Here is a 22795-nt window from a genome sequence, read left to right as displayed (position 1 = left end):
GTTTTCTTCAGCCTGTTTACTGAGATTCCTCAAAGTCCCATGTAGGTGTTGAGTAAGGCTCTCAGGTTTCCTTCCCCAAATTACTTCTCTTTCCTACCCAAGTTTTTCTTCTTTCCATATTACATCCCAGAATCATCATGTTATTTCCCATTCAGATTGTATTTTTTAAAATACAAATTTATTGATATATCTTTGACTTATAAAAGTTGTATAGATTTAAGGTATTCCACTTGATGTTTCAGTATATTTATACATTGTGAAAAGATCCACAATCAAGATAAATAACTTACCTGTCACCTCTATAAAGTTACCATTGGGTGTGTATGTTGAGGAGACTTAATCTAAGATCTATCTTCTTAGCAGATTTCAAGTACACAATACAGTACTATTAACTGTAGTCACCATGCTGTACATTATATTAATATTTCCAGAACCCATTCGTCTTGCATAACTGAAGCTTTGTACCCTTTGACCAACATCTCCTCATTCCAGCTCTCCACCCCGCTAACACTGGCAACCATCATTCTACTCTTTGTTTCTATGAATTCCACTCTTTTAGATTCTGCATATAAGTGACATCATGCAATATTTTTCTTTCTGTGTCTGGCTTATTTCACTTGGCATAATGTCCTCCAGATTCATTCACGTTGTTGCAAATGGCAGGATTTCCTTTTTTTAAAGGTTGAATAAAATTTCATTTTGTATAGATATATATATCATTGTCTTCATCCATTCATGCATTGGACACTTATGTTGTTTCAATATCTTCGTTATTTTGAGTAAGCAGCAATTAAATGGAAGTGCAGCTATCTTTTCAATAGACTGTTTTCATTTCTTTGCATATATACCCAGAAGTAGGATTACTGGATCATATGGTAATTCTATTTTTAATTTCTTGAGGAACCTCCATACTGTGTCCTATAATGGCTGTGCCAATTTACATTCCTACCAATAGTGTATAAGAGTTCCCATTTTCCACATCCTTTCGAACACTAGTTATCCTTTGTCTTTTTTATAATAGCCATTCTAATCTGAAACTCCCTTGTTCTGAAGGATATTTACCTGATAATTTCCTCAAAGTATTACCCTTTCCAGGTGGGTTTTAATTTTAATGGATTCAAAACCATGAGCTGAAGAATTAACTCCTGTACAGGAAGTATAGGTATCAACAAACATGTAGAGATTGATTTAGGGAAGTGGCAGTGTTTCTAGCAATCTTGCAATTGCAAGAAAGTAGTTTCTTATTCCAGCTACATCTAAGTTAAGCCTTAATAATATGGAACTTATTTTTTTAAATGTCAGCTTTTTACCTGCTAATATAGTTTACTCATTGGCTAGCTAGGAACTAAACAGAAATGAAAAGAAATTTTGTAACAGAGTGAATGACACTTAAATGATCTAGTTGCATATACAATGCAGAAATATATACTCTGAATTAAACTCGATTAGGTTTAATTCTATAATATTTCTTATTAGACTGTTTTGGTAGAAATAGGAAACATTATATTAGAGTGGGAACATACTATATTAGAGTGTCTAATATATATATTAGATACTTTTCCATTTTTCTAGAGTCATTGTATCTACTAGAAAATATAGTTTCATGCATATTAACTTGTTTGGGTTAGGTAATCTTTGGGATTTCAGCAACAAATGTTATTTGTTTTCAATTCCTCTTGCCTTTATGATTGTTACCTTAAAATATTTCTCTTCTTTTCTCATCAACACACTAACACTCAAAATGAACATATGTCTTTGTAAGTAAACATAAATCCAGTTCTCCAAAAAAGTCTGAGTTAAAGCTAAATATAATCTTCCTTTTCTACCATCAGATGTTTGACATCTGCACTGATTTTACACTAACAAACTGAATATTTCTGGGAAATTCCCACCTAAGAAAGTGCTACATTTGAGGAGATTTAAAATTTCTGGTGTTTAAGAGAAAAAAGCAGCTTAATATGTGACATTTTTCTGTTTAGTGCATTTTTTTTCTCTCTCAGTAATAATACTCTCATCCACTTCAATACTTGTATCAGTTGTTATATCAATTCACTTCTATAGTAGGTGGTATTTTTTTAGTAATCAGTTTTGACAACCCAAGAAAATTAGTAATACAAAACAAGTAAATAGTGCGCCATTTTTAAATTCCAAATATACTCCCTCTGGGAGGAGATATGGGGATGTATGTATATGTAAAGCTGACCCACTTTGTTATACAGCAGAAACTAACACACCATTGTAAAGCAATTATACTCCAATAAAGATGTTAAAAATAAATAAATAAATAAATAAATCCCCTCAAATATACTCCCTCTGTTTTCCACTGGGAATTACTCTTAGCTATGAGGCATATTATTGAGTTAAAAATAAAGGAGCAACAGATTCTGAAAAATTTTTTCAATGCCTCTTGAACAAAATATACTTTTTTCTGCATTTGTTATTGTTGTTTGTTGGTTTGGTTTGTGTGTGCACTTACCTACTCTTTCAACTCAACTAGTAAAGTTTACCATCTTTCATGGGTTAGAGTTCAAGTCTTATTTCTTCGTTGTTTTCCTGAATACTCTCAGTGCTTCTGAAACTTCAGTGCGAACGTGTTTTTAAAACCTAGGATGTATGTGTTTTTGACATTTTAATATTTATGACATCTAAAATATGCTGTACAGTTGACTAGAATGTTTAATTTGGTAGATTTTGTTATCCCCCAAAGTTGGACATTGTACTGTTTTATTTACTGAGAATCCTTAACTTCCTCTTGCATGGCCTTTTTTCTTTTGAAACCTGCCACATAGAATAACATTTTACTTGCCTCTCCACCCATGTGGGGGGTCCATTTTACTTGCCAAATCAGGGTAGGCACTTCACTTAAGTTAGGGCAGTCTGATCCTAAATTTCTTTTTCTAACTTTACCTGGAGCTGAGAAGAGAGAGCTAGAGAGAACAAACCTGTTGGTGCCATTTGAGTTCTGTTTTCTTTTTTTATTGAAATATATTTGACGTATAGCATTGTGTAAATTTAAGGAATACAGCATATTGATTTGATATGTTTTTATATTGTTATATGATTGCGATTGTAGTGATAGTTAAACACACCTCTATCTTATGTTGTTTAAGGGTAGAAACTTGCAACTAGTAGTAAATAAGTTGCAGAGATCTAATCATAGTATAGTGAAATAGATAATATTGTATTATAATCATCATGCCTGCTAAGAAACTAGATCTTAATTATTCCAACCACACAAAAAAAGAAATGATAACTGAATTCTGTTTTCTATTTTTCCTAAGCCTTAAATAGACTCTCTCTGCAATTCCCATGGTTTGATCATGCGACCTTTACTTTCATTACATAAGATACCAGAGTATACATACTTATGATAAATTACCCCTTTTACAAAGGAAATATGTCGAGTCCTCACTAATACAAACTAGTGTTGGATGATGTGTGTTATAATCAATATTGTTGTTGAGTTGAAGAAATCTGCATTTTTTTCCTTTTTTATTCTTTTACTCATAGTCTGGGAAGGTCTTTGCAGCATCATTGTCTGGTCAGCTGGCATTTGTTCTATCTCAGAGCAGAAATATTTTACACTTTATTTGTTAGTATATCAGATGTGTTAATCTTGTCTCCTCATTTGAGTTGTAACTTCAGTTCAGGAATCATCAAAAAACGTTCAGTATCTCCAAAATAATAATTTATTTATTTTTGCATCAGAGTTTAGTAAGTTTCCAGGGATAAGTTATATGAGTGATGAGAGTGTGGAGTGACTGTAATTGATTAAACAATTTTTGAAAGCAAGAGTGGATTTCCTCTATTGAGTTCATTAATTTCCAACCTGATTTTCAATCCAACCACTGTCAATCAAGAACCCAATTACAAATGGCCACAGGCCACATAACTGACAATAAAGTGAACCACCATTACCAAACAGCTCTCTCTAGGTAGATGCTGACTCTCTATAGCAGTTCCCTCAGACCTTGCCTTCGAATTGAATAAAATTGACTAATATCGATATGACACTTGTTATTGCTTAAAGCTATTCTGGCTTTCAAAATCTCCTAGAGGTTGAATTTTTCACTTTAGCATTTTATATTTACCACATCAGAACCAGTATAATTTTAAAGTCTTCTAACATTTAATCTTAGAATGTCCTTTGAAGCAGAAAAATTATTTTCATTTGTCTCCTTATACCTAAGGAGATGAAACTATATTTGAGATGGATGAAATCCTCATTCTTGGAATCCTCAACTAGCTGCTTATAGCAGAAGTTGCTTGTCACAGAAGAGAGATGTGAGTTAAAGACAAAGCCAGGAAAATTACCAAATTACTAGCTAGAGATATGGTGTCAAATCTCTGTGGTAACCTGATTTCTCTTTTCACCTGAAATATAGAATCAGGAATCAGGGCTCCATGGTTCTTTTCTCTACAACCAGACCCTAATTTCACATTTGATAATAACAGAACAGCCAAGTAGAAATGAAGTCAAATAATAGCATACGAAAAGAAAGGAAAATTATTTGTACCTAAGGTCTAGTGAAGAGCTGGTCTAGTCTGTCACTCATATCTTCTCATGAACACAAAGTGGGACAGTTCAGGGAGCAGGAGAGTCTTCATCAGGCAAAAAGTTAACTCAAAATTATTTGACCTATGGTAAATATTGTTTTCCATGTCACCTGCTTGGGTTGTAGGATTCCAGAAAAGGATGAATTAAAACAAAACAAAACTAAACCAAACCAAACACACCACTACCACCACCAACAGTAAGAGCAACAGCAAACGGCATTCTTTATGTGGCTTTAACTTTCTTCTTTAAGTAGAACTTCCTTCTCATACTTCTGTGGTCCATAAGATGATTGTTTTGGCTCTGAGCTATACTACATTCCCTCTTCAGGGACAACATGAGTAAGTAGATGTAGCATCAGGGAGTTACAGGGAACAGGACTGTTCCTTTAAAAGTTTTAGCTTTTCTGAGGATCAGTGACCAAAACAAAACAGGATGTCTAAGCATGAACAAATATTGGCTTTGTATAATGGTACATGAATAATTTGTTTTTCTTCTAATAAATTTTTTTTTATGATGGCCAGCATTCCTGATTTTTCACCTACAGGCATTTAGTCAGCACTCCACCCTGATGGTATTAGTCAACAGTACAAAATTTACATTGACTTTTAAAATCTAGTTCTTTGATTTAGCTCTTCCTTTGGAGTGCAATTCATTGTAAGTAGATCTGGGAATAAATTTGACAAACATATCACAAAAGGTTGAAAATCAGCTACTATTTTTCTACCTGCTCATATTTTTTTACATTAACCTGCATTCTACCCCCATTAGTGTGACATTTGATTACGTGGCAAGCTTAATATTACTTGGAAGACTGGAGATCTTTAAAAATACCATGTAAAGCTGGTCCAAGTATCATCCTCAGGGAATCCTGTTGTTTACACAGGCCTAGGAGGACGTTCCATTTATCTTTTGCCTGCTTCTCTCTAGGCCAGGAAATAATTCCTTTTACATATTCCTGTCACATAATTTCTTTTAGAAAAGTCCTATCATATGTTATAAATAAAAAGTAAATACATTACAAATCCTGGTTTATCCATATTTGCATTCTCATTTACTTCAAGATTAGTTAGCCATGAGATTCCCCACAGTCCTTGGCCCTCACCAAACACAAACAATTTATGTTGGTTTAGTTGGTATTTCACTACAGAGTTGATCAATTTGCCCAAAATGAGAAGAGTTCCTTTTCAGTATCTTCCTCAGATGATTTTGCATGTGTAGAGCTAATATAGGTATTCTGTATTCTTCTAACACCACGGTTGTTTTGAAAAGCCGGACTCGCATTTCCTCTCTGAGTTCTTGTCACCCTTGAGTGAATACAGTATGAGCTCAATGATATTCTTACTTATCATATGTCAGTTGTCCCCAGCTACACTGAACCTCAAACTTGTTTTGAAGACTGAGTGAGCACTATTCTAAGGACTGCTTATTTTTTCTCTACATTTCACATGACAATTGCATTGACGGATAGCTATTTTTGTAAAACAGACTTTTAAGTAGAATTTTTATTTTGCTTAAAATTATTGATCTTTTAATATATATATATATATATATATATATAAAACCTAATTATTCCAGTGAGAATTGGTGAGTTGAAAGTATATACCTATAGATCATTTAAATTACATTTACTTTCATTCTTTCAGGAAAAGCATAATAAGTTTCTTCTACCAAAAATATTATTGAAAGAAGATTAACTAATGAGTTGGTATACAAGTATTATTATTGTTCTTTAAGATTCCTGATGCTGTACTTTTTCATCAAATAAATATTTCATTCTGTTTATATAAAAGTGTTTTTTGAATGGCAAGATTATGGCCAGTAGAGTACCCAGTTATCAACATTGTGATAAAGAATCACTTGTCTACAGTTTTTTTAAACCATAGTTATGGTTAAAAATTTTAGTTAAAATTATTATAGGCTAGTTTACTTTTATAACACCAGTAGGCCAGCCACTCACACAGATTAGTTTTTTCCTAGTAGAGTTTCTGTCTCCCTCTTTATCTTTCTTTCCTTCTCTTTGTCTCTGTCTCTTTCTCTCTCTCCCAATTCACCTGGATCTGTACTCTGTGTTATAATGCAAAATTTATGAAAAACCACCATAATGATCAAATTGTCTCTATCCTTTGACTTTCTGGTCATCCTAACCTTGTCCTATATTAATAGAATGGAAAATAGTTTCCAAAGTGGTCTGAGCTTGTTGCAAAGTAGTTTGAAAATAGAAGATGAATTTATTTTTCAAACATATAAACATCTTTTAGATTCCAGTATACAAGCTCAGAACATTTTGTACTCTTCAGTATTTACTTTTCTGTTAATGACATACATGAATCACTACCTTTTACAATAGTCAATCCTAATAAAAATATGTCTGTATTCATTATAACAAATGACAAACAGAAATTAGAAAATACAGAGAGGATGTAAAAAAAGAGTAGGTCTGGGAGCAGTAGAGATCAGTTAATCCTATTGAGTTCAGTAAGGAAACTGCAGTGTATACTACTCAATAGGAGAATCTTTTTGCCTGCCCTCTACAGTATCCCTTAGAAATCACTGCAGGTGCATGAGAGTATTGTCTCAGTCACTAAGTTTCTCTCCTTCCCCTTCCTGCACCCTCACTCTAAAAAGTGAGTTCAGAATGGATTTCTTATGTAATGGCATATTTTCTACGCTATATCACATATTAACCATTAACATTTTCAACTACTGGAAAAGATAATTTTATAAGTGAGGTACAATGGTGGCAGCCATCTTAATATTTTCCAGAATTTTTAGCCAATGTTAATAACAAAAAAAATAGGATGTAAAGGAATTGAAAAAAGTCAATATATTTGTACTTTGCATATGAAATGATGATTTACTTAGAGAATCTAGAGCAGTAATTAAAAGAACTATCAGAACTATTAAGAATATACAGAAATTGACTGGATATAAGACAAATGTAAAAAATCTAGTAACATCTTTGAATATAAGGAATAAACTGTTTAAAAATATAATGAGCCACAATATCCTGTTTATAATAGCAACCTAATCAAATATCAAATATATTTATAGTTTCAATACCCCTCAATAATTCATATAACAACTAGGTAGGAAATCAGTATGAATATTGAAGAACTCACACTGTTATCAACCAAAAGGATATTATCAACATTTATAGAACAGTCCTCACAACCCCAGGAGAAAATAACCTTTTTGTTTACAATTGCCCACAGAGCATAAACCAAGATAAACCATAGCCTGGACCGTAAAACAAGTCTCAGCCAGTGTAGAACTGAAATCATACAGAGTAGAGTCTCACCACAATAGAATCAAACTAGAATCAATAACAGATACAGCAAATCCTTGAAACACTAGGAAACTAAACAGTATACTTCTAAGTAACCCATGGGTCAAAAAAGTCTCAAGGGAAACAAATTAAACTGAATAAAAATCAAAATACATTATAATAAAATGTGGGAAGCAGCTAAAGCAGTGTTGAGAAGGAAACTTACAACACCAAATGCTTACATTTGAATGAGAAAAAGTCCGAAATCAATAGTCTAAGTTTCCACATCAGGAAATTAGAAAAAGGGAAGCAAACTAAAGCAAGCAGAAGGAAGAAAATAATAAATATGGGGCAGGAATCAAAGAAAATGAAATCAGAAAAAAATTTGAGAAAATAGATAAAACAAAAATTTGGTTATTTGCAAAAATCAATAAAAGTGACTATCCTCTAGTAAGACTGACAAAGCAAAACAGAGAGAAGACACAAATTACTAATATTTGGAATGAAACAGGATATGTCTATAGATCATGGAGACATCAAAAGGGTAATAAAGGGACATTGTGTACAACTCTACACATGTATATTTAACAACATAGATGAAATGGACCAATTCCTTGAAAAGCACAAACTACCATAACTCATTCGATATGAGATAGCTTATTTAAATAGTCCTGTAACTATTGAAGAAATTGAATTTATAATTTAAAACCTCTCAGAAAATAAATCTCCAGGTTTTGATAGCTTCACAGGAGAGTTCTACCAAATATTTAAAATAGAGTTAACGTCAATTCTATACAGTCTATTCCAAAAAAATTAAAGAAGAGGGAACACTTCTCAATTCATTATATGGTGCTAGTGTTACCCTGATAACAAACTAAATAAAGATAGTACACCTCCACAAAAGAAAACTACAGATCAATATCCGCATGAATATAGATGTAAAACTTCTTAACACAATATTAGCAAATAGAATTCAGCAACGTATAAGAAGAATTAAACACCATGACCAAGTGAGGTTCATTTCAGAGATGCAAATATGAGTCACTATTTTAAATCAAGCAATGTAATTCATCATATTAACAGGCTAAAAAAGTGGCATCACATGATCATATCAATTGAGGCACAGACAGCATTTGATAAAATTTAACACCCTCTCATGATAAAAAGTCTCCAAAAAGTAGAGAAACAGGAGAACTTCCTCAGCTTGATAAAAATATATATAAAAATCTTAAAGCTAACATTATATTTAATTGTGAAAGATGGACTGCTTTCCCCTAAAAGTGGGAACAAGGCAAGACTGTGTGCTGTCGCCACTGCTATTCAACGTATTACTGGAAGTTCTAGCCAGGACCATAAAGCAAGAAAAGGCAATAAAAGGCACACGGGTCAGAAAAAAAAAGAAAACCGTCCCTATTTGTAGATGACAATTTTCTACATAGAAAATCCAAAGGATTGTATAAAAAACTCATACCTGGTAAGCCAGTTCAAGGCCATAGGATATAAAATATACACACAAAAATCAATTATATTTTTATTTCTAGCAATGAACATGTGAAACCTGAAATAAAAATTATAGTATCATTTATAATTGCTCAAAGAGAGAAATTTGCAAAAAACATGACTTGTGTGCTGAAAACTACCAAATACTGATGAAAAAGAAATCAAAGAAGATCTATATAAATAAATGAAGAGATATACCGTGTTCATAGATTGGAATACTCAACATGGTAAAGATCTCAACATCTCCCCAAATTGGTAAACAGGTTTAACATAATTCCTACCAAAATCTCTGTATTATAAACAAGATTATTCTAAAATTTATATGAAAAGAAAAAGAACTAAAATAATTTTGAAAAAGAAGATTAAAATTGGAGTTATCAAGACATTATATAGATACAGTAGTCAAGACTGTGTCATATTAGTGGAGGAACAGATATAGATCTATGGAACCAAATAGAAAACCCAGAGATGACCCCATAAAATTGTTACCCACAAGTTTTTGACAAAGGCACAAAATCAATTAAATGGAAGAAGGCTAGTATTTTCAACAAACGTAGTTGGAATAATTGCGTGTCTATGGGCAAAAAAATAAACTTTGATTTAAACCTCACACCTTTTACCAAAGAATAGCTCCTAGATTTAAGTGCAAGAAGTAAAATCATAAAACTTTTAGAAGATAACATATGAGAACATCTTTGGACCCGAGGCATGTGGAAGAATTTTTAAGCATGGCACCAAAAGCACATTCTATTAAAAAAAAAAAAAAAAAAAAAAGATAAATTGGACTTTAAAAAAACTCAAAAATTTGTGCTCTCTGAGTGACCTGATTAAGAGAATAAAAATAAAAACTACTCATTGGCAAAAACATTTGTATACCACATATCTGACAAAGGACTCATATCCAGATTATATACATAACTCTCAAAACTCAGCTATAAAAAGACAAAACAATACATTTTAAAAACAGGCAAGAAACATGAAGTTTCATTTCACTGAAGAGAATATACAGATAGCAAATAAAGATATTAAAAGATGTCTGAACTCACTACCCATTAGGAAAAATGCAAATTTAGATCACTATGAAATATCACCATACACCCATTAGAAAAATTAAAATAAAAATAGTGACAATACCAACTACTAGTGAGTATGTGGAGGAACTGGATCACTCATACATTGCTACTGGAGAGGTATAATGTGCAGCCACTTTGGAAAATATTTTGGCAGTTTCTTAAAAAACCATACATGTACTTACCATACAACCCAGCAATTGCACTATTTGTCATTTGCCCCAGAAAAAAGCAAACTTATGTCCACACACAGACATGAACACAATTATCCAAAGCAGCTTTATTTGTAATAATAAAAAACTGGAAGCAACCAAAAAGTCCCTCAATAGGTGACTTGTTAAACAAACTGTGGTACATTTGCACCATAGATGCTACTCAGCAATAAAAAGCAATAAACAACTGAAACCTACAATTTGGAAGAATTTCAAAAGTATTATGTTATATGAAAAAAGCCAATCTCAAAAGGTCATATATTCTTTAATTGCGTTTATATATATTTTTTTGAAATGATAATATTATAGAGATGGAAAACAGATTAGCTGTCACCAGGGGCTAGGGAGGGAGGAATGAAACTGGATGGATGTTATTATAAGAGGGTAGCACAAGAGTAATCTTTGTGGTGATGCAACAGTTCTATATCTTGATAATGGTAGTGATTACATGATCTGCACGTGACAAAAAACCTAGAATTATATACACACATTGTCCAATATCAAAATTCTTGCTTTGATATTGTACTATAATTACGTAAGATGTAATCACTGGGAAAACTGGTTGAAAAGTATCATACAAAGGCATTCTCTGTACTACCTTTTCAACTTCCCATGATATTTTTCAAAATAAAAAATTTCAAATATATAATGTATTCACTATCCCACTTACAGTAGTAACTGTATTAGCTAGGGTTCTCCAGAGAAATAAAACCAATAGGGTATCAATATCTAAATTTATATCCATATATAATCATCTATATTTATATGCCTCCATATGGAGAGATTTAAAATAAGAAATTGGCTTATGCAATAATGAGAGCTTCTGAGTTCTGAATTTGCAGAGCTGCTTTCCCAGTTCCAGTCTGAAGGGGGGAAGCTACTGTAGAAAGCAGGAAGAAGTGATGTGCCAGTTCAAAGGCCATCAGTGAGGAAAAACATCTCTCTTACTCAGGGGAGGGTCAGACTGTTGTTCTATCCAGGCTTTTAGCTGATTGGATGAGGCCCACCCATATTCTGGAGAGCAATCTGCGGCGTTATTCAGTCTACTGCTTTAAATGTTAGTCTCATCCAAACACACCTTTACAGAAATACCCAGTATAATGTTTGTCAAATATCTGGGCACCTTATGGCCCAGTCCAGTTGACACATAAAATTAACCTTCACAGCAACCTAGCCAAATATTGAGGAATAAAAAGAATAAGTTGTAAGCATAAAGTAATGCATTTGATTTAATCCCCAATTTAGCTCCATCTCTTTTTTTTTTAACATCTTTATTGGAGTATAATTGCTTTATATGTTATGTTAGCTTCTGCTGTATAACAAAGTGAATCAGCTATATGTATACATATATCCCCTCCCTCTTGAGCCTCCTTCCCACCCTCCCAGATGGGGTGGGGATCCTTCAGATGACCTCAAGGATGAATGCTTTTTATTATAATATCTATTTATCTTAATGTAGGTTAGGAAATATAAGTAGCATGTCAAACCCTTTTATGGTAGTATAAGTAAAACTATAAATTAAAAAAATAAATTAACCAAAAGAAACATATTAAGAAGTAGTAGTGTAGGTCAGATGTAGGTAAGGCAAGCTTAGTGGGGTTTGGTTCTAGGGTACTGCTATTCTAGCTACCCAGGTATCTCCAGCACTCATAGTCATTATTTTTCGGGGTTTCCAAACACTTGAGTTCAGGCTTTTTCACTTTTGCGTTCAGTGTGTGGATAGAGTGAGTTTTTCTACTTTCTGGGTAACTAAATGGTTGGTATATAGAAGGACCTGCCCTCATTGGCTGCCCTTGGGGTTTAACAGGAGACTGGGTGTGTGGCCTCTGGGTCTTTGGGCTGGAGTGTATGTTGGGCAGAGGCTTCTAGGATTCGTTCATTTCACAATACCTCTGGGCCAGCCCTGCTGAGAGGAAGTGGGAGACTCAACCCCTGGTCAAGGAGGAACTTCCCTTCCTGGGAGGGGATGCCCCGAAGGATGCCCCTCTCCTTGTGATATAATAATTTAGGCCAAGGATAGTGGCAATATTTCTTTTTAATTCTGCTTTTGGAATTATCGTTCACTGGTAGTAAATATTTTTGGCTATTTTGAGTGTAGCAGAGCTTAATTCACTGAGGATGGATGTTACTTTTTGAAATAAGTAAAATTCATTCCAAGTTAATTTTGGTGAATACAGTAGTAAGCTACATCATGTCATTTGTTTTAAAAGAAAAATATATATTTAAATTAGTCAAACTTGTTTCTTTGTATAGCAAATAAAATTCTCATAAAACAAGACCCACCCCATTAAAGAATATTTTGTATAATAGCAAAATCAACAGAATGAGTGTATGTTTTTCCACATACCAATATTAAAAAACAGGAACTTTTGAGTTTTTAAAATTCCTAGGTATTTGTTAAAAATCAGACTCATTATGTTACAGCCATATATTATATTTCATACTCTTTAAAGTCTTAAAAATGATCTTCAATACTGTTTAGTCCAACTCATCATATTATTGAGAGCACTGAGGCTTAGAGAAGTTAAAGTGACTTGTCTAAGCTCATGTAGCTATTTAGTGGCAGAAGCAAGACGAGAATCCAGGTGGCTGGAAATTTTTTCAGTAATAAACTGGGAAATAGCACATTAAGAATTACACTCTCACTTTCTTTTTCTGGGTACCGTTAAAAAATGTTTTCACTTTATCTTTTAAATAAAAGAAGATTCCAGGTTTTATGTAGTAGAATGTTTTAGAGAAGTGAATAGGAAAGAGCTGTTTTTAACCATGCTGTTCTCATTAAAGGAAAACAATTTTTATCTTAGCTCCTTTCACTTCAGGATTTTAAAATTAGGTATTATTTTATTACGTTTCTCCTCTTTTCAAAAGAAAAGCTAGAAGACAGAATTGAATGATATCCTCTAGTATTGTGGAAGTGGACTTTTACTTCAAATTGAAGTAATTAGTTTTTTTCTATAACTTGTCATTGCTAATCTTTACTTTTCATTACTACTCTTTATTATTATTATTATTTTTTAGGGTTGGGGTAGATAAGTGCATACACTAAGGTTAAATTGTAGAAAGAAATTTAAATAGAAATTCTAGATAATTATTTGGGTAATCCCCATCAAAACGTGCTACCCTATTACAATCAGCTAATCAAGGCCAACATACATTTCTATTTGGTTCTACCCTGAATTGACCAGAAAACAACACCTCTTTTCCATTTCACTTAGACATCTATTGAATTTCCAATTAATCAGAAACTTTATGGAACAGACTGAAGTTTATGTAAATGTGATTTTAAAAGTCTTTTCCCTTTCCTAACACTAAGGAAAGGAGAAATCTCTCTACTAAGGAGAGCTCTGAATCTGTTCAATTCCTATGCTATTTTGGGGCAGAAGTAGCATTATAGATGAGAGGTGAATAGAGAAGCACCTAGAGAGCTGAATTTACTTGCTTTGGAAAGGACATTGATCTGCAGGTGGAAGAGAAGAGGCTAGGTTTGTAGCCCAATTACATTCCTCTCATATCCTCTTGGATCCCTTTATCGTTTTTGTGCTCCTGGACTCCCATTGTGCTTTCAGGCCAGCCCCTAGGGCTCTGTGGGCGGTTGACCTCAGGCTGATGGAAACTATTTTGCTTGTGCACCTGGAGGACAGAAGTGCCTGGGAAGTGACATCCTCCCCACTTAACCCTTAAGCAGTGATGTTGCAGCCTGTAAATACTCCAGCATTCTTGCCCCAGACTGACACTGCCTGCAGAGTTGTCTGTGGGATTGAGCCAAAGTGAGTCCATGAAACTTTTACTGAGATTTCTCCCTTCCTTGGACTCCTTCCCTTCCCAGAATGTTTTCCACACTCCCATGTTGAGGATCTTTTCTAATAAATCACTTTCATGTGAATCTTTATCTCAGAGTCTCTTTCTGAGGAATCTGACCTAATGAGGAAGGAGAAATCACAGAGACAAATTTCACAGTGGATTGGACTAGGGAATGGAGGAGTTTGGAATGAGGGAAGAGAGACTAGAGAAGGTGAGGGTGGTTCTGGGAGTGAAAGATCTCCATTTGTAGAGGGAAAAATTTGAGGACTTTTTTTTGTAGTTTATGAATGGAATCTGCTGTGTTAGCTTGAGTTTCCTGGAAGCAGACCTTGAGACAGACTATTGCATGTAGTTACTGGGGAGTGCTCTTGGGAGATACACCATGTTGCTTTTGCTTTTCCTGAACTGATATTTCTTCTGAGTGTGCAGTATTATAATGAAAGGAACCACTGTGTAATCTAGCTTTTTGTGGTTTAATAAAAGATCCTCTCTTTGTATACATTAGGACTGATAAACAGAAGCGAGTTTCAAATAAATATTTTTTCCCAATCAGCAGAAGCTGAAAAAAATATGCCAAAAAAAGAGACCCTGGAAAAAAAAAATCTTTTGTGCGCACATACATATTAACAACAATGTTGAACTATATCTAAATATTGCCTATAAATCTTGAGTAATAGAAAATAATAAATTAATACTGAGGAAGAGATGTGCCTTAATCAAGGTATAAACTTAAAAAAAATGTGTATGCAGCTTATTCAGGCTCATTCTGGTAGTTGAGGCCTGTGGAATATCTGTGCATTTAGAAAAGTGCAGAGAAAACTGTTACACTGCAGTGTGATGCCCAGCCACAGTTGATTGGTCCAAGTTAAACACTTGTCTTAAACTGAGTCAAACACAGTAACCTGTCTTTTAGCCACATTTGATTGGTCCATGGTTAAGCCTCCAGTCCAAATTTGATTACTGTGACTTTTCTGAAAAATATTTGGACTTGGGATTTGTAGTGTAAGATGTCTTAATGTGTGGCCGACGAAAAAAATGAACACCTTTGAGCTGTTGTGGCTTTGTTTTCTACCTTGAGGACAGTGGAGAGGAATCCTCATGAGAGAGCGAACAGTGGGAGACACACATGAAGAAGGGATCAGAGGAGACAGAGATAGAACCTTTACAGGACTGTGCTCCCTGATTCCATTTATTCCCAAGGCCAAGATGCCAACCTGCTTTTGAAATGGCTTGGGTGTTGAACTCATTTTTGGATTTCCCCAGCTTATTCTTTAGAGAGGGGAAGTGGCTTTATTTACAGCCCTTGTGAATTTGGGAACAATATATATCTGAAATGACCTTAATAAGTGCTAGATTTAAATCAATATAAGAAAAATGGTTTTATGTGCTCACTTCTGCAACATATATACTAAAATTGGAACGATAAAGAGAAGATTAGCATGGCCCCTGCCCAAGGATGACATGCAAATTCATGAAGTGTTTCATATTTAAAAAAAAGAAAAGAAAAATGGTTTTAAAAAGGCAGTGAAGAAATTTAACATAGATTTAATAATTATCCAGGGGAGATGATCTCATAACTGCAGTCAAATGCCATTTTTATGAATTTTTTAAAAAGACTACATACAAAGCAATGCAATTGCTATCTACTTACAAATGCAAAAGAAGATAAGCATGAATTATCAGTATGAATCAGGTGATCTAGTGAGTTTTCTGTATATAAAATCAGTATTCAAAAATCAATTGTTAACAGTTAAAAAATGAAATGTAATGAAAATCAGATATCATTTAAAATGTATCAAATAATTAGGTGAACACAAGAAAATTATAAAATTTTACCAAACATTAAAAACACCTAAATAGAACTACCATATTCATGTATTAAAAGTATAAATACCAAAAATATGAAAATTTCTTCTATACAGTTCTAAGATTCAATGCCATTCCAATGAAAATACAGTTTGTTTTGTTTTTGGCAAGACGGTGATACAGAAAGAGCATAAGGAAGAGTTGCATACAATTATTTCATTAAATTGAAAGTGGGCAAATATTTCGAAATTCATTTTTATCATATAGGAAGTTAAATATGTATATGTAAATATATTAAAATAGATATTTACCAGTTTCATCTATACCCTAAATATTTACATGTTAAAGTTGAACAAAAATTTGTTTTTGGAAAATAGGGAATCACTTTATATTTGTAACTGCTTTATATTTGGGCATATACTGGGGAAATAAGTTTTTGTTTTTTTAGGGAGCAGTGTAGTTCAAATTTACTTCTTCTGGCTAGGTATTTTTTGGGTTGAAATTCTCTGATTAATAATTTAGCTAGAATTTGTGTTGTGTTTCCTCCTTCTGAGTTCATTTTCTCTGTCCTTCCCAGACCTCTGTGTTTTCTCTCTGCCGAGCCCTCCTCCCCAGATCCACTCCATGTGAGGATTAGTTAGTGCCTGGCTATGCGGTAGTGGGGGGAGTCTCTCCTATGAGGCTGTCACAGACCTTCTCCTTTTGCCAACTCCTTTTGCATATCATCCAGTTTCAGCTTCTTTCCTAATATTTAACCACTCCTCTTCCCTTCTCTCCTTAAAGGTCTTTCTCCTCTGTTATTTTATTTTTACCTTTGGGTTACATAATGAATCTTATTCTCTGCCCTTTGGATCTAAAACTGGATATCAAAATCTTACGTGAGTTATACCAGGCTGGGGAGCTTGGCTTCCCTCCCTGCTTTCTGAGTCTGCCTTACTGGAGGAAGAGGTTTTCTCTTAAGCAAATCTGAAATTTATAAACATTCCAACAAAAGACTCATTCAATCCTGAGTCACCTCATTTCTCTCAAAATTTTATTTAGGAATTGTTACTACTTAAGTTTGCTTAAGTAACATGTTTGTATGATTTTGTAGATTTATTTTATTATTTTTTCTACTTTCTGTAATTCAGTCCTAGTGTTAATTCTGGTGCTATCCTCCCATTATATTGTAAACTTCTTAAGAGAAAGGGCAATTTCTTTTCTTAATTTTGCTTATTTACTGAAAGCCAAAATAGAGTATGCAGAATATTTCAAGCACTAACTAAAGTTAACTGCTTTGAGAAAGTAAATACCATTAATTTCAAATTATTCCTTTCATTGGAGAAGAAATTTCATTTCAGCGGAGAAGCAATAAATCCCAAACAATGCAGAGTATATATGTATAGATTTTTCTTTGAGCTCTTAGACTAGAATTTCATGATATATTTAATAGTAACAATAATGATAATAATAGATATAATTAGTTACTCTAATTTTCTAGGTATTTAAATACATTACATCATGTTTTTCTCACAATAATTTTTATGAGGAAATAGTCATTTGTATAAGAGAAAACTGAAGCACAGAAGAGCTGAGTAAGTTGTTCAAAGCCATCCAACTAGTAAGGGGTGAAGTTGTGAACTGAATCTTGGCATATTTGATGTCAAAGCCTAATTTTATCTCTTAAGTAAGTAAAAAAGTTTGTGAAAATTTGCTTCAGCATAATTTGGGAAATTGTTCACCTTCTCTATTCTATTTCTCTGCTTAGAAATCTTTCGTAAGGTTTCTGTATAGGTCAGCATTGTATTTACCCTGAGTCCAAACCAATTCTTCTTAAACATGTAAAGCTCAAGTGTAGCTTTTAGCATGTAATAGATGCTTACTAAAGGATAACTTATGTTTATTAATCCTAGGGGAATAGGATTTTAAATGTTCCTAATTAGGGTATAGATGTTGAGATGTAGGTGATCAATATGATTAAATATAATGAATTTCTAGGTTAAAAATATTGTGATCAGTTGCGTTATGACAAATTTTATTTCCAAATTTCTACCCATTTTAGGAAAAAAATCTTGCAGATTTTGTTTTTAAATGTACTGTCATGAGCTTTTTTGCAAACTATACAAGTCTGAAGTCCTCTATCAAATCCAGATTTTCCCTTCATCTGTATTTTTTGACATGGTTTCTATAAAGATAATTCCTCTTATTTTTCTTGATTTATTTCTCAAAAATATTGCTGTTATTTTTCTTATCTTAATCTTGTTTTATTAGTCAGTCTTCTTTCTTATGTTGTGTTTGTATTTATTTTCTTTTTTCCTTGACTTCACTATATTTTTTTAAAGAAAACATTTAAACATTAATGAAAATACTTATAAATTATACTACACTAAATCTAGAATTATATTTATCAAAAGGCACCATGGGGGATGAATGAAAATAAGCAAAAACCTGGGAGAAGATATTTGCAACACACAAAATTGACAAGAATTATTAACAATTTGAAGCCATTTTAAATTTTAAAAAGTGAGATTGATCATTGTTATATACCTGATAACTACTTGGTAATAAACTAAAATGTGTTGTAGTAATTGTAGAAGATATATTTTAAAATTAAATGAGATAGTCCTTTAACCCCGTCCTGTCTGAGCGAAGAACAGACGCCCTGAGATTAACCAAGTTGGCGGAGTAGAAGGACGTGCTCTCACTCCCTCTTGCGAGAGCACCAGAATCACAACTGGCTACTGGACAATCATCGACAGTAAGACACTGGAACTCACCAAGGAGGATAGCCCACGTCCAAGGACAGAGGAGAAGCCACAGTGAGACGGTAGGAGGGGCGCAATCAGAGTAAAATCAAATCCCATGACTGCTGGGTGGGTGACTCACAGACTGGACAACACTTAGACCACAGAAGTCCACCCACTGGAGTGAAGCTTCTGAGCCCCACGTCAGGCTTCCCAACCTGGGGGTCCGGCAACGGGAGGAGGAATTCCTAGAGAATCAGACTTTGAAGCCTAGTGGGAATTGATTGCAGGACTTGGAAAGGACTGGGGGAAACAGAGACCCCACTCTTGGAGGGCACACACAAAGTAGTGTGCGCATCGGGACCCAGGGGAAGGAGCAGTGACCCTGGGGGAGACTGAACCAGACCTACCTGCTGCTGTTGGGGAGTCTTCTGCAAAGGCGGGGGGTGGCTCTGTTTCACCGTGGGGACAAGGACACCGGCAGCAGAGACTCTGGGAAGTGCTCCTTGGCGTGAGCCCTCCCAGAGTCTGCCATTAACCCCATCAAAGAGCCCAGGTAGGCTCCAGTGTTGGGTTGCCTCAGGCAAAACAACCACCAGGGAGGGAACCCAGCCCCACCCATCAACAGTCAAGTGGATTAAAGTGTTACGGAGCTCTGTCCGCCATAGCAACAGTCAGCTCTACCCACCACCAGAGCCTCCCATCAAGCCTCTTAGATAGCCTCAACCACCAGAGGACAGACAGCAGAAACAAGAAAAACTACAATCCTGCAGCCTGTGGACCAAAACCCACAGTTACAGAAAGATAATCAAGATGAAAAGGCAGAGGGCTATATATCAGATGAAGGAACAAGAAAAAACCCCAGAAAAACAACTAAATGAAGTGGAGATAGGCAACGTTCCAGAAAAAGAATTCAGAATAATGATAGTGAAGATGATCCAGGACCTCGGAATAAGAATGGAGGCAAAGATTGAGAAGATGCAAGAAATGATTAACAAAGACCTAGAAGAATTAAAGAACAAACAAACAGAGATGACCAATACAATAACTGAAATGAAAACTACACTAGAAGGAATCAATAGCAGAATAACTGAGGCAGAAGAACGGATAAGTGACCTGGAAGACAGAATGGTGGAATTCACTGCTGCGGAACAGACTAAAGAAAAAAGAATGAAAAGAAATGAAGACAGCCTAAGAGACCTCTGGGACAACATTAAACGCAACAACATTCGCCTTATAGGGGTCCCAGAAGGAGAAGAGAGAGAGAAAGGGCCAGAGAAAATATTTGAAGAGATTATAGTCGAAAACTTCCCTAACATGGGAAAGGAAATAGCCACCCAAGTCCAGGAAGCACAGAGAGTCCCATACAGGATAAACCCAAGGAGAAACACGCCGAGACACACAGTAATCAAAATGGCAAAAATTAAAGACAAAGAAAAATTATTGAAAGCAGCAAGGGAAAAACGACAAATAACATACAAGGGAACTCCCATAAGGTTAACAGCTGATTTCTCAGCAGAAACTCTACAAGCCAGAAGGGAGTGGCATGATATACTTAAAGTGATGAAAGGGAAGAACCTACAACCAAGATTACTCTACCTGGCAAGGATCTCATTTAGATTTGATGGAGAAATCAAAAGCTTTACAGACAAGCAAAAGCTAAGAGAATTCAGCACCACCAAACCAGCACTACAACAAATGCTAAAGGAACTTCTCAAAGTGGGAAACACAAGAGAAGAAAAGGACCTACAAAAACAAACCCAAAACAATTAAGAAAATGGTCATAGGAACATACATATCGATAATTACCTTAAACGTGAATGGATTAAATGCTCCAACCAAAAGACACAGGCTTGCTGAATGGATACAAAAACAAGACCCATATATATGCTGGCTACAAGAGACCCACTTCAGACCTAGGGACACAAACAGACTGAAAGTGAGGGGATGGAAAAAGATATTCCATGCAAATGGAAATCAAAAGAAAGCTGGAGTAGCTATACTCATATCAGATAAAATAGACTTTAAAGTAAAGAATGTTACAAGAGACAAAGAAGGACACTACATAATGATCAAGGGATCAATCCAAGAAGAAGATATAACAATTATAAATATATATGCACCCAACATAGGAGCACCTCAATACATAAGGCAACTGCTAACAGCCATAAAAGAGGAAATTGACAGTAACACAATAATAGTGGGGTACTTTTAACACCTCACTTACACCAATGGACAGATCATCCAAAATGAAAATAAATAAGGAAACACAAGCTTTAAATGACACAATAGACCAGATAGATTTAATTGATATTTATAGGACATTCCATCCAAAAACAGCAGATTACACGTTCTTCTCAAGTGCACACGGAACATTCTACAGGATAGATCACATCTTGGGTCACAAATCAAGCCTCAGTAAATTTAAGAGAATTGAAATCATATCAAGCATCTTTTCTGACCACAATGCTATGAGATTAGAAATGAATTACAGGGAAAAAAATGTAAAAAAGACAAACACATGGAGGCTAAACAATACGTTACTAAATAACCAAGAGATCACTGAAGAAATCAAAGAGGAAATCAAAAAATACCTAGAGACAAATGACAATGAAAACACGACGACCCAAAACCTATGGGATGCAGCAAAAGCAGTTCTAAGAGGGAAGTTTATAGCTATACAAGCCTACCTAAAGAAACAAGAAAAATCTCAAGTAAATAATCTAACCTTACACCTAAAGAAACTAGAGAAAGAAGAACAAACAAAACCCAAAGTTAGCAGAAGGAAAGAAATCATAAAGATCAGAGCAGAAATAAATGAAATGGAAACAAAGAAAACAATAGCAAAGATCAATAAAACTAAAAGCTGGTTCTTTGAGAAGATAAACAAAATTGATAAGCCATTAGCCAGACTCATCAAGAAAAACAGGGAGAGGACTCAAATCAATAAAATCAGAAATGAAAAAGGAGAAGTTACAGCAGACACTGCAGAAATACAAAGCATCCTAAGAGACTACTACAAGCAACTTTATGCCAATAAAATGGACAACCTGGAAGAAATGGACAAATTCTTAGAAAGGTATAACCTTCCAAGACTGAACCAGGAAGAAACAGAAAATATGAACAGACCAATCACAAGTAATGAAATTGAAACTGTGATTAAAAATCTTCCAACAAACAAAAGTCCAGGACCAGATGGCTTCACAGGTGAATTCTATCAAACATTTAGAGAAGAGCTAACGCTTATCCTTCTCAAACTCTTCCAAAAAATTGCAGAGGAAGGAACACTCCCAAACTCATTCTATGAGGCCACCATCACCCTGATACCAAAACCAGACAAAGACACTACAAAGAAAGAAAATTACAGACCAATATCACTGATGAATATAGATGCAAAAATCCTCAACAAAATACTAGCAAACAGAATCCAACAACACATTAAAAGGATCATACACCACAATCAAGTGGGATTTATCCCAGGGATGCAAGGATTCTTCAATATACGCAAATCAATCAATGTGATACACCATATTAACAAATTGAAGAAGAAAAACCTTATGATCATCTCAATAGATGCAGAAAAAGCTTTTGACAAAATTCAACACCCATTTCTGATAAAAACTCTCCAGAAAGTGGGCATAGAGGGAACCTACCTCAACATAATAAAGGCCATATATGACAAACCCACAGCAAACATCATTCTCAATGGTGAAAAACTGAAAGCATTTCCTCTAAGATCAGGAACGAGACAAGGATGTCCACTCTCACCACTAAAAAAAAAAAAATTAAATGAGATACACATATGTTGAAACATAGAAAGTGGTAACCAATGAATCAAATATCATCAAAGATAGGGGTTT

The 22795-nt window shown here is 34.4% G+C and overlaps 1 non-coding gene across 1 annotated transcript; it reads left to right on the top strand.

Moving 5' to 3' along the window:
• The first annotated feature begins 15788 nt into the window (after positions 1-15788).
• On the top strand, positions 15789-15897 carry LOC132364154 (U6 spliceosomal RNA). Its single transcript, XR_009502712.1, has one exon. It is a non-coding gene; the product is annotated as a U6 spliceosomal RNA (small nuclear RNA).
• The last annotated feature ends 6898 nt before the right edge of the window (positions 15898-22795 follow it).

Source organism: Balaenoptera ricei, chromosome 3 (genome assembly GCF_028023285.1).
Source record: "Balaenoptera ricei isolate mBalRic1 chromosome 3, mBalRic1.hap2, whole genome shotgun sequence".
In the NCBI taxonomy this organism is placed as follows: Eukaryota; Metazoa; Chordata; class Mammalia; order Artiodactyla; family Balaenopteridae; genus Balaenoptera; species Balaenoptera ricei.
The sequence above is the reverse complement of the archived record's forward strand: the minus strand, read 5'-3'. Positions and strand labels throughout refer to the sequence as shown.